General features: G+C 38.8%; 1 protein-coding gene and 1 pseudogene across 20 annotated transcripts in view; one reads left to right on the forward strand and one right to left on the reverse strand.

Moving 5' to 3' along the window:
* The window catches only part of LOC110223780 (uncharacterized), a 132,218-nt gene that overhangs the window by 29,413 nt on the left and 87,759 nt on the right, over positions 1-15,046 (reverse strand). The window lies entirely within an intron of this gene.
* Positions 7,104-7,675, forward strand: LOC110223783 (ubiquitin-conjugating enzyme E2 R1 pseudogene; annotated as a pseudogene).

Here is a 15,046-nt window from a genome sequence, read left to right on the forward strand (position 1 = left end):
CTCCTGTCCATAGTTCTTCAGGCACTCTATCTACCAGATCTAATCCCTTGAATCTTTGCATTCATATTCATAAGGGATATATTTAGGTCATAACTATATGGTGTGATGGTTTACCCTGCCTCATTTTGTACTCCAAGGCCAGACTTGCCTGCTATTTCAATTATCTTTTGATTTCCTTTAGCATTCCCATCTGCTATGATGAATATGACATCTTTTTTTTTTAATGTTATTTCTAGAAGATGCTATAGGTCTTCATAGAAATGAGCAACTTTGGCCTTTTCAGCAACAGCAGTTGGAGCACAGGCTTTGTATTAGTGTGATATTGAATAGTTTACCTTGGATTCAAACACATATCATTCTGTCATTTTTTATATCATACCCCAGTATTGCTTTTCTCACCCTTTTGTTGACTGGGAGGGCTATTCTATTTCTTCTAATGGATTCTTGCTTACAGTAGTATATGTAATGATCACCTGAATTAAATTCATCCATTCTTATCCATTTAAGGTCATTAACACCCGAGATGTCGACACTTAATTTTTCTATCTTCTATTTGACCACATCAAGTTTACTTTGGTTCATAAACTTTACATTCTATGTTCCTATGCAATATTGGTCTTCATAGCACTGGACTTTCCTTTCATCACCAGACACATTCACAGATAAGTTTCCTTTCAGCTTTGGCACAGCCACTTCATTTTTTCTGGAGCTACTTATAGTTGTCCTCTGCTCTTCCTCAGTAATGTGTTAGACACCTTCCAACCTGAGAGACTCATCTTTTGGTGTCGTATAATTTATTACTTTAATACTGTCTATGGGTTTTTCTTGGAGGTTTTTTTTTTAATGGTTTGGTTTTCTTGGAGTGGCTTGCCATTTTCTTCTTCAGTGCATCCCCTTTTGTCAGAACTTTCTATTATGATTTGTCCATCTTGGATTACTCAGCATGGCATAGCTCATAGTTTCATTGAGCTATTCAAGCCCCTCTTCCATGAAAAGGCAGTAATCTAGGAGGTGGAATCATCATCATAGAGATGGTAATTAAATCCATAGTAACTGATAAGATTACCTGTGAAATAGTGTAGGGGGAGAAGAGATAAGGGGGACAGAACCCTTAGAGACACCTATAGTTAGAGAGTTTCATTTAGAAAAAGAACTAGCAAGAGATAGAGAAGGAGTGGTCAGATAGGGTAGGAGGAGAATCTGGAGTGAATGGTGTCCCAAATAAAGGAAGAGAGGGATCAACACAGTCAAAGGCTACAGAAAAGGGAACAGAGGAATAGATAGGAATCAATATCTAGGAATAGAACTATTATACCTTGTGATGAGATGAGAAACCCTGACTTTCTCTCTTGCTTGAGCCTTAGCCTGGATAATACTGAATCACAGACACTATACAGTTCTCTGACAACAAGAGGAGAAAAGGCCCACTGGAAGGGGAGGAAGAGACTATCCTGCCTATTTTTGGGTTCTGGTATAAGTTCTGTACTTGGTAAATAATGTCCTGTACTAAGTGAATAAAACCTTGCATCTTATAAGTCTGAGTGCTTGTAAAAGGAGTATATGGCCCCTTTTGGAAGTAATGCCATACCCACAAGTCCAATTTTGGTGCAAGAATAAATGAGTCAAAGAAGTCTGAAGATATCTCAAGTATAGCTGGGGCGTTGTTGTCAGAAGGGAGCCTCTGATGCAAGGTTGCACATATTTCACTAGCTTTTTGACACACCATTAGCTCTGCATGACCTTAAAAAACAAATCAGTGTCTTCCATCAAAAGCTTTTTGTACATTACTGAGCCAGATCTAAATTCCAAAGGACAGAATGGAACATATACTGTAATTATAAGCATCTGGGGATTTTGGGGGTAAGGAATGGTGAGATTGTATGCTAAGCATTTAAAGAGGAAGCTTGTAGTCCTAATGTGGGAGGAAAAGGAAAACTTCTTTGAAGAAATTTTGGACTTCAGGGCAGAAAAAAATCTTACAGATGTTTATCTTTTCTGCTGAATTTTTTCTTTTCTCTCATACAAAAAATTTGTTGTCATAAGGTATGGCTCTCTGGAAAGATTAGGGATACAGGAGAAACCTAGGTGCTATAAAAACAAAAGATACCAATAAAAATTTGTTTATTTATGGTGAGACAGTTGGGGTTAAGTGACTTGCCCAGAGTCACACAGTGAGTGTTATGTGTCTGAGGCCGAATTTGAACTCAGGTCCTCCTAACTCCAGGGCCAGTGTTCTATCCATCGCGCCACCTAGCTGCCCCTAAAATTTTATTTTTTTTAAATATTAAGGAGAAGGATGCCAGAAGATTTTAAGTATTATTATCTCATAGAAGTAGCTAGGTAGAACAATGGATAGAATCTGGGTCTGGGGTCAGGAATGTTCAAATGCTGCCTCAGATACCTAATTGCTCTGTGACCTTGGGTGAATGATTAACCTTTGTTTGTCTCGGTTTCCTAAATTGCAAAGTGAAAATAATAGGGTTGTTATAAAAATCAAATGAGATAATATTTGTAAGGTGCCTAGCAAATAGTAGGCTCTGTACAAATGCTAGATATTATTATTGTTATTATTCATAAAATAGAGAAGCAATATAGGGGGAAACCATTTAAAGAAAGCTTCATGAGAGACCCAACTAAACCAAATAATCCTAAGGGCATTGAAAATAAAAAAATAAGAAACAAAAGATTTATAAGATTGGCAAAGATTTTTCCTTTTTAAATAGCAAACTTTTTTCACTAACAAGAACAGTGGTGCCACCCTACTTAGGCTCTATCAAGGTAGTAGGAGGCAGAAGGAAGAAAACAATAGTTTCGTTAATTGAAAAAAAAATTAAAGAAAAAAAGGAAAACAGCAACTAGATATTTATTCTGACCACTCTCAGATTTCTCATGGAATTCAGTGGTGAGTCCAAAGGCTAGGAAATCTTTCTCGTCAACAACTTGTTCATGCAGCTCACTTCTCAGCTTCATTTCTGCTATGAAATCATTTGTTTCTTCATGCTGGCATGTTTCCCTTCTGTCTGTATTTTTCTAAATTTAACAATAGCTGTCATCTTAATCTGTTCATTTTTATCTATCTACTAAGTTTCCAATTTGTTTGTCTCTCATTACCTTAAATATGTTTATTCAAACTTGTTCTTTCATTTTCACTATTTTTGCTCCTATAGCGTTACTCTTTTTTAATGTATGTATCCTATTAAATATTGCCGTATTTAAGAATATTTACTTTGTTTTAAAATTCTTTTACCGTATTTCTTTCCTTAGGATCTTGTATCTCATATTTTGATATCCAGCTGTCCTCCCCCCCACTCTCTGACATCTTGAAAGACAGAGCAGGGCTTTCCTCCCCTCGATAATTTCCCTTTGCTCAGAATTGGAGAATGTAACAGCTTGAAGAAGCTTTCAAGGTTATCTAGTCTAATTCCTTCATTTAACAGATGAGAAAAGAGACCCAGAGGTTAAAGTGACTTGATGGTCCAAGGTTATAGCTAGTTAGTTACATGGGAAGAGAGCTCAGATCTCCAGATCCAACAAATACACAAGTAATAAAAAGGAAAATAAAATAGGACATTTGACTAGTCCTACCCTGTGTCTTGAGGGTGGGGAACACTGCTTTCCAAAGCTAGGTCTAAGTAGTAATATCTCCTCTAGAATTCAAGAGCCAGTTGAGATGAACGCACAATTTCACAATTTCCTAGTTGTACTCAGCACTGATGATAAAGAGATCAGAGTTTAGTAAGATAAGCCCTGAGTACAGCTTGTGGGGCTCCACCCTGAGGAAATAAACTGAAAAAGGCCAAGAGTATTTAGAGGCAAATCCACAAGGAAAGAACAAGATATCAACCGAAATGGAATTTCTGGGAAGCTCAGTGGTTTAGGCACAATCCATGGTGTCACAGCAATAAGAAAGTCCTGAGTCACAGTCAGCTGCTACAAGTATGTTTTTATATGAGGAATGTGTGCCCACCTTCCTTTCATAGAATCATAGCTTCAGAACTGGGAGAGATATTAGAGGTTTTCTAGTCCAGTTAGGCAGCACAATATATAGAATGCCAGGCTTGGAGTCAGGAAGACTCCTCTTCCTGAGTGCAATCTGGCCTCAGACACTTACTAGCTGTGTGACCGTGGGCAAGTCACTTAACCCTGTTTGCCTCAGTTTCCTCATTTGTATCTTTGTAAGTATCTTTGCCAAGAAAACCCCAAATGGGGTCATGAAGCATTCAACATGATTTAAAAAAAAGACTGAACAACAACTAAAGGCCAACCCCTTCATTTTACAAATTAGGAGAGGGAGGCCTAGAATGAGGATTTCATCTAAGTCCTCTGGCTTCAAATTTAGCACACTTTCCACTGCATCAAAAGTTTCCAGACCCTTTTATTTGTTCTTGTTCACCCTTGCTGTGCTATAACCAGCTCTAATACAACCTCTCCTTCTCCTTGAGGACAGGGACTGTCTTTTGCCTCTTTTTATATCTCTGGTGTTCAGCAGAGTGCCTGGCACATAGTAGATGCTAAATAAATGTTTATTTACAGTTGACTATTGGAAACCTCCAGACTTACAGGTTTTGGTTTGCTGGGGTAAGCATTGTTTCAGAAACTCCAAAGCTTGTCTGTAGCCTACTAGGCTATTTTCTTGGTCCATAGCTCTCCCATTTCCTGGGCCTTTGAGAGCCCAAAATTGCTGCTTTCCAGGAAAAGCCATGGACATGACAAACATTGGCTGATTTCCAGGTATGCTGGTTGGAGGTTGGAAGCTATGGAAAGTAGAACAAATCTAACTGAAGACTACTGGCTCTAGCTTTCAGTTTACAATCTCTCCCTGGACAAATTGTACAGTCCCATACCCATTGCCTACTGTTGAATATCCCTCCTCTAGGTAGTAAATTCAAGAATACTATTTAAAGAATCAGTGCTAGATGGGATCAGACAATAGATTTCATCACTGCTTACTTTTCTAACTGATGTAAATGCCAAATGGGCTCTTGAAAAGTATAAGCCTTGATTCTGGCCTATAGTTTAGGCATAGCCACACTCTGGATCTCAGTTCCCAAACTTTTGGTCTTAGGACTCTTTTAGGATCCTAAAAATTGTTGAGAACTTCCCCAAAGAATTTTCGTTTAGGTAGGCTATATTTATTGATATTTATCATATTAAAAATGAAAACATTTTAGTATTATTATGAAACTAGTTTTGAACTCATAAACTGCTAAAAGGGTGTCAGGGACTCAAGGAGGTCCCTGGCCCTGACTTTGAGAACCATTGCTCTTGACTAACACGGACACAACATTCACAACAATGATGATACAAAGGAGGGAGATGTGGTACCAAAAATTACTGCTATAACAGCTAACCATCATTTCAATAAGTCTTTCCTCCTCTATTCACTCCACTCACACTCTCTAGGTTGTCTGTACATCACTACATGTAAGCTGGTCTGATCCAAGATATTCTGCCCCTTCGCACTCTCAGTCTCCCTAAATATTCTAGTAGAGATGCTGATACCATCAGCTTTCATTCTATTCAGCTGCTTCCCATAGCCCTGGTGACATGGGATACTAGGTAAAACTCTTGCTTGCTGTGTGTGTGTGTGTGTGTGTGTGTGTGTGTGTGTATGCACGCCAGGAACCACCTGTGTCCTCTCCACCTCTGGGCTTCACAGTTTTCTAATCAACCTACTAAAATGACAGGTGCTGACAAACCTCTTACTTTCGCGCAGCCTTTGCTCTCTGCAATGCTGTTTGTTAGTCACACTGGGTGACATCTAATTCTCCCAGACAATAACTGTTTACTATGACAAACATTGGAGGGGATGTGGGAAAAATGAGACTTTAATGCACTGTGGGTGGAACTGTCAACCATTCTGTAGAGCAATTTGGAACTATGCCCCAAAACCATGCATACCCTGCTATACTACTGCTAGATCTGTATCCCAAAAGAGATTAAAAAAAAAAAGGAAAAGGAACTACATGTACATAAATATTTATAGCAGTTCTTTTCTAGGAGTAAAGAATTGGAAATTGAGAGAAAGCCCATCAATTGGGGAATGGCTGAAAAAGTTGAGTTATGTAATTGTAATGGAATATTATTGTGCTATAAGAAATGATGAGCAGGATGCTCTCAGAAATACCTGGAAAGATTTACATGGCCTGATGCAAAATGAAATGCACTGTATACAAAGGAATAGCAATATTGTAAGATATTAATATTTATTATATTAATTATTTATTATTTATTAAATATTAATTAATATTAAGATATTTTAAGCAATACAATGAGTCAAGACAACTCTGAAGGAATTATGATGAAAAATGCTATCCAACCCCAGAGAAAGAACTAATGGTGTCTGAATACAAATTGAAGCATATATATTTTTTTACTTTCTTTATTTTTCTTGAGTATTTTTTTTTGGCCCGTGTTTTCCTTCGCAACAAGACCATATGAATGTAATGGAATACTATGTGCTATAAGAAATGATGAGCAGGTGGCTTTCAGAAAAACCCGGAAAGACTTTCATGAACTGATGCTAAGTGAAATGAGCAGAACCAGGAGAACATTGTACATAGTAATAGCAACACTGTGTGATGATCAACTATGATTAACTTAGCTCTTCTCAGCAATACAATGATCCAAGACAATTCCAAAAAACTCTTGATAGAAAATGCTATCCACATCCAGAAAAGAGAATGAATGGAGTCTGAATGCAAATCTATTTTCATTTTTTCTTGGTTTGTTTTTTTTTCATGGTTTTCTCCTCTTCTATTTCTTCTTTCACAATATGACTAATGTGGAAATATGGTTTACGTGATTGCACATGTATAACCTACATCAGATTGCTTACTGTCTTGGGGATGGGGGAAGGGAGGGAGGAAGGAAGAAAAATTTGGAACTCAAAATCTTTCAAAAAATGAATATTGAAAATTGTCTTTACATGTAATTGCAAAAAATAAAATACTATTAAAGGAAAAAAGCAAGTCCTTCTCAGTCTCCTGCAACCCTTCAGTTCCTTCTATCTGAGATTACATTAAATTTACATTGTATATATTTTGTATATATACAGGGGCTACAGGATGAGTTGGATAAGGGCTTCCAGGTAACCCCGGTGGATGAGGAACCCCCCTCCCAACACCTACTATGAGGGTAGCTACTTCAAGGCCTGCCTCAAGTTTCCTGTTGATTATCCCTACTCCCCTTCAGCTTTCTGGTTCCTCATAAAAATGTGGCACCCTAACATTTATGAACCTGAGGATGTTTGCATTTCATTCTTTCACCTTCCAGTAGATGATCCCTAGAATGGAGAGCTTCCCTCTGAATGATGGAACCACAATCAGAATGTCAGGACCATCCTCCTGGGTGTGATCTCCCTCCTCAGTGAATTCAGTATCTTTTCATCATCCTATGTGGATGCTTTATGATACACAGGAAATAGAAAGACAGGAAAGGGAAGGACCTGGAACTCACAGACATTATCCAGAAGCAGGTCCTGAGGACCAAGGTAGATACAGAATGGGATGGGGTAAAGATGCCCACAACATTGGCTGAGTATTGGGTTAAGACCAAGGCCCCTACACCAAATGAAGGCTCAGATTTCTTCTATAATGACTTCTATAAGGACAGTGAGATGGAAGAGAAGGCTGAGAGCTGCTGGCACTATCTCCCCTCAACTCCCCAGGCCTGAAATAAACATAAAATTTTACCTTAGTCAAGGAACCCAGAGACTCATTTGGAAATGAACTGAACATAGAACACAGGTCTAAGGTGAATTTCACTAACAACTTCAAGTTCATTGGGAGGGGCTATGGTAACACTGCTGTTTTTCATACAGGCTCATAGGCACAGAAGCCTACTTCACAGAATCTTACATAGCAAATTGATATTGGGTCATCCCTGACTCAGGGATGTCAAAAGTCTTGGTAACTGCAGGACTGAAGACCACACCCTGTGATCCATAACCAATCTATCACAACTTAGCCCAATCAGTTTTTCCCCAGGCATAAAGAGGTAGGAATAGATTTTACAGGAGCTTGCTGTAAATCGATCTCCCTCTGGGGGTGAAGTTGTGATAGAGTGAAGGGCAGTCAGCTAACTGGCTATAAGTGTCAACCTGCCAATTGACAAATCAGGTGTAGGAAGTCTAAGCGGTTGGTTAGCCACAAAGTTCTTCAGGGGTAGGACTGATTGTGGTGGTACCCACCCAGCACAAAAGTCAGTTTTCAGGACAAAATATCAGCTTTTGGGTTCCCACATTGTGGGACATAGGAAAAAAAGAAACAAAAACAACAGAAAAATAGCTTCTTCAACTGGTTGCATTTACAGATAGTTTTTAGGTGTTTTAAGGTTTTGTGTTCTATCATTTTCATACTGCTAGGGTTTTCAGGTGGTGTCAAAATGGGGCATCTAAGCCATGTGAATTACCTGCACTGAGTTCTCTCATCCAAATGCTATAAGTTTGTTCTTCTGGGGTTAATTTTTGTAAGATGTAGGTATAAGGCTCTGGTAGTTTGAATGAAAATATGAGAAAAGACAGCCCAACTTATGATATCAGTAATATCAATCTCTATGATAAAGGGTCTGGAGAGTCTGGGAAAGCATCACTAGAAGGCATCTTCATATCTTGGGTCCAGTGAAATATCCTGAGATATTTTGGTAGGTATAACAAAGACATTGTCATGTTGAATCAATCAGCAATAATATCCTGCAAAACCTAGACTACAGACATGGAGATTATGCTATAGATGTTTTACTATTGCAGTTGAACCCAATTATATAAGAGAGAATCTGTCTTCTACAGACCCATTTTTATCCTCTACTAGTCTATAAGATGTTTCAAAGTGCTCAATTTTTGCCTTTTGAAATTAGTATCTTTTGATTTTTGGTGTTTGACTCATGCTGATGAATGCTTGAGGACTATGTCAACAATTGGGCATGCTGAATAAAATCTTTAGAATGAGTGAAAATATTATCATGGTAAGCTACCACTTTGTGGATCAACAGATTTTGAAAAATAAAGTTTGTAAATTGTTGTAACATTTTTAGGAGGATGTTCAGTCTGACTGGCTAGATGGTATGCTATGTTGTCCACTGAGTTGACAGGACTATATTCTACTCAATCCAAACCAGACCATAGGTCACCTATAGATGATCCAGCTTGAAATAGTACATCTTTAGCTGATTTGTCCAGCAGATCAAATATTACTATTAGGCAGCAATAGCAGCATATCATGATAATATTCAGGGAATGACAGTTGTAACAAAGGCTTAAGTTTCACATGTACAAACAAGAGAGGGGTCCAAGGGAGTCAATGGTCAGATGAACCCCTTATATTGTTCTATTTCCAAGAGTTCATGGAAGGCCTGAATTCCCACTTCTATCTGGAATAGATTTGACCTATTGCATTGAGTATATGCTAAACAAAGTGATGGTGCATCTTTTTCTGCTGCTTTGAAGACATCTTCAAAATCTTGGTATGTAGTGGAGTATGGGAATGAGGGAGGCGAGAATTCTGAATCTGAATTTCTTGAATCATGCAGAATCTATGGTAACTAATCAAGCAGGAGGCCATGGAGTGACCACGAGGCCTAGAACAGGCTTGGTCAAGTACTGACCCCAGCTTCAATCTAGGTATACTGGGGGGGGGGGGTGTCAACAATTTTCATATGGGCTGATTCATCTTGGACAGCATTGGCTAGTCTTCTTAACAATTAGTCCTTGTTCTTTCTTATTCTAAGGTAAATCCTGAGATGATGGACCCTGAAGAAACCGATAAATTTAATTACCTTCCCTTACCCTTATTGTGGTCTGAATTTGGTGGTTAAAAACTTCTCTCAAAGGTCACTTAAGACCTAGAAGAATTCCTGAAGAAAAAAAAAATCTTCCCAGGAGCTCAGTAAAGGTTTGTTCATCATGAGATACATGGTCTCCCATTAGACAGAATCAAAATGGCCTCTTGGAAGAGGTGGTATTTGTGTTGAGCCTTGAAGGGAATTAGTGCTTCCAAGAGGAGCTGGTGAGGAGAAAGAACTTTCTAGGTGTGAAAGGACAATCTTTGTAAAAGAAGGGATCTAGGAACTGGATTGCCAGGCCAGGTTGTCTAGAATGTAAAGTAGGTGAAGGAAAGTAATATGTAATCAGCCTGGAAAGATAAAGTGATGCCAGATTAGGAAGAGCATGTACACACACACACACACACACACACACACACACACACACACACACACACACACACACATAATAGTTGTCAAGAGGGAGTGTATAGAAAAAAGAGAGCCTTGGGGTATATCCAAACATAAGGGGTTAACTATGAATGGTAAACCTATAAAAGAGGCCAGAAAGTATTAGTTAGTCAAGTAGGAATAGAAACACTATAGACCAATGTCATGGAAACCAAGATAAGAGAAAATCCAGAAAGGCATGGTCAATAGGGTTAAATGTTGTAAAAAGGTCAAGAAAGATGAGGACTTAGTAAAATCCATGGGGTTTAGCTATAAAGAAATCACTCTCGGGGGCAGCTAGCTGGCGCAGTGGATACAGCACGGGCCTTGAAGTCAGGAGGACCTGAGTTCAAATCCAGCCTCAGACCAAACACTTGACACTTACTAGCTGTGTGACTTTGGGCAAGTCATTTAACCCCAGTTGCCAAAAATAAAAAAATCACTGTCAACCTTCAAGACAGTAGTTTCAGTTATGTCCCAAGCCCCAAGAGTGAAGCTACAGGGAATTGGCCCAGAATTTTAAACTTTCATTTCCAAGGCTGAATAGAATTGGTGTTTTAGATACCTAGTTCAATTGTAATCAGCTTTGGAAATTAAGGGGATCAGAGACCAGTACTTAAGATTAGCAAAGGTACAGTAAGCAAAATTGCATCAAGAGGAAAAATCAAATATATGAGATGAAAGTGATCAGGTGTAAAATCTCTGTGTGAAAACTATGATGAAGGCATGCATTGTGTTTCTGAAAAGCTAACCGAATGAGACATAGTGTCAATTTGCGCAGTTTACAGCCATCCTCTGAAAGGGACTTTGATTAACACATTGATCAGGTCAACAACAAAATCTATTTATGTCTTAATATTTGGTTACTTTTTATCCTCACCCCTCTCTTTTTACTGCTTAAAGTACAGGCCATTTCATATATGCTTAAGAGAGGTTACACAGTAGTAGTGGAAGTCTGAGTCAGAAGAGATCCTGGAGAGGTGGAGGAAAGGAGATTTAAGAAGACTTCTTGGAAGAGGTGGCATTTCAGGTGTGTCTTGAATGGGAAGGACTACATCAGACTAAAATCTGGGAGTCCCATTTCATTAAAAAATGTAAAATACATGCAGGGAAATAATGTAAAGTGTTTGATGGATATGGTAGTATCAGAAAGTGGAGGGCCTTGAATGCCAGTTAGGAAAGTCTTTCTAGGAAATACTTCTTTCAAATTTTCCAAGCAAATTTCTTGTGTGATCCCCTTTTATTCCTCTTTTCCTTTTTTTCCTCTTTCTTTTTCCTTCTTCTCCATATTGTCAACATGTATAGCTAAATAAGCACCCCATCAGATCTGAATGTCTACAGAATGATTCAAATTATTTGACTTCATAGCTAATTCTTGTTTATTTCTGGCCCCACTATCCTTTTTCTGAAATCTACTGTTAGTATCTTCTTTCTTATATCCAGGAAAGCTATCATACCCTTAAATAACTTTTAATGTTTCTGTAGGAGAAGACACAAATACACTTATTTAACCTTTTTCCTTTCCCACTTGATACACACGGGGTATATATATATATATATATATATATATATATATATATATATATATATATATATATATATATATATATATATATATATATTCAGGGCTAATATATATCTTTTGAATATTTATATTACATATTTAATGTGATGATTATACCTAATAATGTATGGTAATTTTTGTTTATTAAAGGGAGTCTGGGCAAAGAAGATAGTGGAAAGAGAACTGAATTTGGAGCCAGAGGACCAGAGTTCAAATCCTAGCTCTATTACCTATTGACCTTCAAGCTAATTATTTAACCTCTCTGAGAGGTTTCCTAATTTGCATGTAACCTCAATCTCTCTCTATGCCTCAGACAGTTTCCTAAGGGACAGCCTCGTGTTCCTCTACCATGACTCCTGATTGACTGAGAGACTTCCGAGCTGTGTGCCAGCATAAATGGAAGAAAGACTCTCAGATTCTAAGAAACTGCTGGGAGAATTAGAGATGGAGTTGAGGATGGGCAAGGGAGGAAGGTCAGAGAGGAGTGGGAGCAGAAGGAAGATGAACTTTCAAATGGTGCACAGGAGATTTCCCTGGAGCTAATCACACATGGGAAGGCCTCCAACATGTCCCTTGACTTCTAGTTCCTGCAATCCTAGAGACTATTAAACAGGGACTTCCTTACCTAAATGAGATAATAGTTATAAAAAGTGTTTAGCATAGTGCCTGCAACACAGTAGGTACTATATAAATCTTTTTTCCTTTAGCTTTCTCCCTATCCTTGGTAAGATTGTTTTCATTTGCAGTTAAAGAACTTATTTTGTCTTGTATGTCTTGTCTTGTCTTTCATCCCTTTTAAGTGGAGTAACTTCTATTTCTGTTTACTGTTTACTATGATACTAGGTATTTATGATTGTCTTTTGTGTAGCCAGTATTGGGTGGGAGGGAACTAAGTTGGTGAGAGTAAGCTAAAAGTTGCCATTCTCTTAAGAGCAATCATGGAAAGTGGCTTTTATTCTGATCCCCTAAAAGAGAGTAACATCCTCATTGGTCAGCCATTTCCAAATCTTCATGGGGCTTTCTTAGCAAATATACCCAAGTGGTTTGCCATTTCCTTCTCCAGTGGATTAAGGCAAACAAAGGTTAAGTTACTTGCCCAGGATCATATAGTTAGTATTTGAACTCAGGTCTTCCTGACTCCAGGTCCAGTGCTCTATCCACTGAACCACCTAGCTTCCTCCATCATACTCACAGAAAACCAGTATTTGATATGTTATAGATTGAAATAATTCTAGTCTGATATTTCTTTTGGAGATAAGAGAGTGAATGAGGTTGATCCTGCCTATCCCTCTCCCCTCCTCACTCCCAATAAGCTCTTAGAGTACAACTAAGGCCTTCCTCCGACTTTCCAAAAAGATAGGGTTTTCTAGATGCTAGATCAGATAGCTATCTATCTGTGCCACACTCAGGCCAGCTGTTTTATGTTAGAAACATTCAGATATTTATTACATGTAGTTTAGGAGAATAACACTACCATGTGTAAAATGAGTAAGTTGTACTAGATGAGATATAAGATCCCTTCCAATTCTAAATCTTTGCTAGCTAAACCAGCCTTGCTTGGCCATTTTCTGTCTCAGTCTTTGAGATGATTACATGACAGCCAGTGGAACTATTGCAGGGAGAGGAGGATATTGAAAAGAACCTCCTCCACCCAGTTCCTTTCTGGTTTTCAAGGAGACCTAGACTCTGCCTTCAGAGAAGGCAATGGATGAATGAAAAAACATTTATTAAATGTTTGCTGTGAGCCAGGCACTATACTAAAGAACTGGGGGTACAAATACAAAAGAGAGAAGTCACTGGGGTGGTGAATGGAGCCATACATCAGTAATTAATCCTGCCTTTTCAGAAGCAATGCTAATGTTGATTTGAGTACTGTTCCCAGAACAATTTTAGGGAGAGAAGTAAAAAAGAATTTCAAACCATACCTTACATAAACATTTAAACTGAGGGACACTGAATGACAGCAGAAGAAAAGGAGTTTAAAAGACAGACAATCTGAGCTTGAGGCTGTCTGCTTGTTTTTGCTTATTCGCTAGTTAGATGTGGCTATGACAATACTGGGGCCACAGCTCTAAGAACTGTCAGGTAGAGGTTGCATAGCAGAAGATAACCACAGTAGCTGAAGACCAGCCGATGGAGGCAGAGAGCAGCAAAGAGTAGAGAGCAGCAGAGGTTTCTCCCTCCTCCTTCCCTAGCACACACAAAAAAGTAAATTCCCTAATGACAGGGAAACAAAAAAGCACAGTGGAAAGAACACTAGCTCTAGGATCAGAGGAGCTAGGTTCAAATCCAGCCTACTGAAGCTTACTCCTTGTGAGACCTGGAGACAGCTTAACCTTTCTGGTCTTCAGTTTCCTAAATGAAGGGGTCAGACTAGATGACCTTTTAGGTCCTTTCCAGCATTAGAGTTATGAACCTATAACATCACCAATGGATTGATGATTCTGTAACATGAGTTGCCCTGGCTACTCATGTTCCCTACTCTCTACGAAGCTACTCCTTAATATGTGGGCCCTGAGGGGCAGCTAGGTGGCACAGTGGAGAGCGTACCAGCACTGAAGTCAGGAGGACTTGAATTCAAATCCGGCCTCAGACCAAACACTTGACACTTACTAGTACTAGCTGTGTGACCTTGGGCAAGTCACTTAACCCCAATGGCCTTAAAAATATATGTGTATATGTGTGTATGTGTGTGTGTAGACCCTGGTCACACGTGTTCCCTATCTGGGTGTCTCTTTTCACATGTTCCCTCACCCCGCATCATATTTATGCATATCTCTTTCCATGTATATTCTCTAATCTCACATCTTTACCATATGAGTCCCCCCCACTGGCATGATAAGCTATGGCAGAGTATACCCATGTGTGATTCTTGTCATTTATTTCCTATTTGGTTTGATTAAAATATCTTTTGCCAATTCAGTCCAATAAACATTTATTAAGTGCTTACGTTTTGCTAAGCCCTGTGCTAAGTGCTGGGGATACAATTAATAAAAAGATAGTCCTTGATCTGAACAAGCTTACAATTGAAAGGCAGAGACAACACACACAAAAAAAGGCAGAAAGGGAGGGATGGCAAAGGAGGGGTGTGTGGGGGAGGGAGGTGGGAATGAGAGACCAGGGGGCATCTTGTTCTGTGGAGTTGAAACCAAGCAAGACATCAGATGCAAAGTGGAGTAATCTGAGAATCCAGTTCTACTTTGAACTACTGTGTTCTCTCGTTGGTCTAGTAAAAGAAACATATCCATATCTGGTGGAGGGTAATGAACTATT

Source organism: Phascolarctos cinereus, unplaced genomic scaffold (assembly GCF_003287225.1).
Source record: "Phascolarctos cinereus isolate Bilbo 61053 unplaced genomic scaffold, phaCin_HiC Scaffold_726;HRSCAF=1367, whole genome shotgun sequence".
NCBI classification, from domain to species: Eukaryota; Metazoa; Chordata; class Mammalia; order Diprotodontia; family Phascolarctidae; genus Phascolarctos; species Phascolarctos cinereus.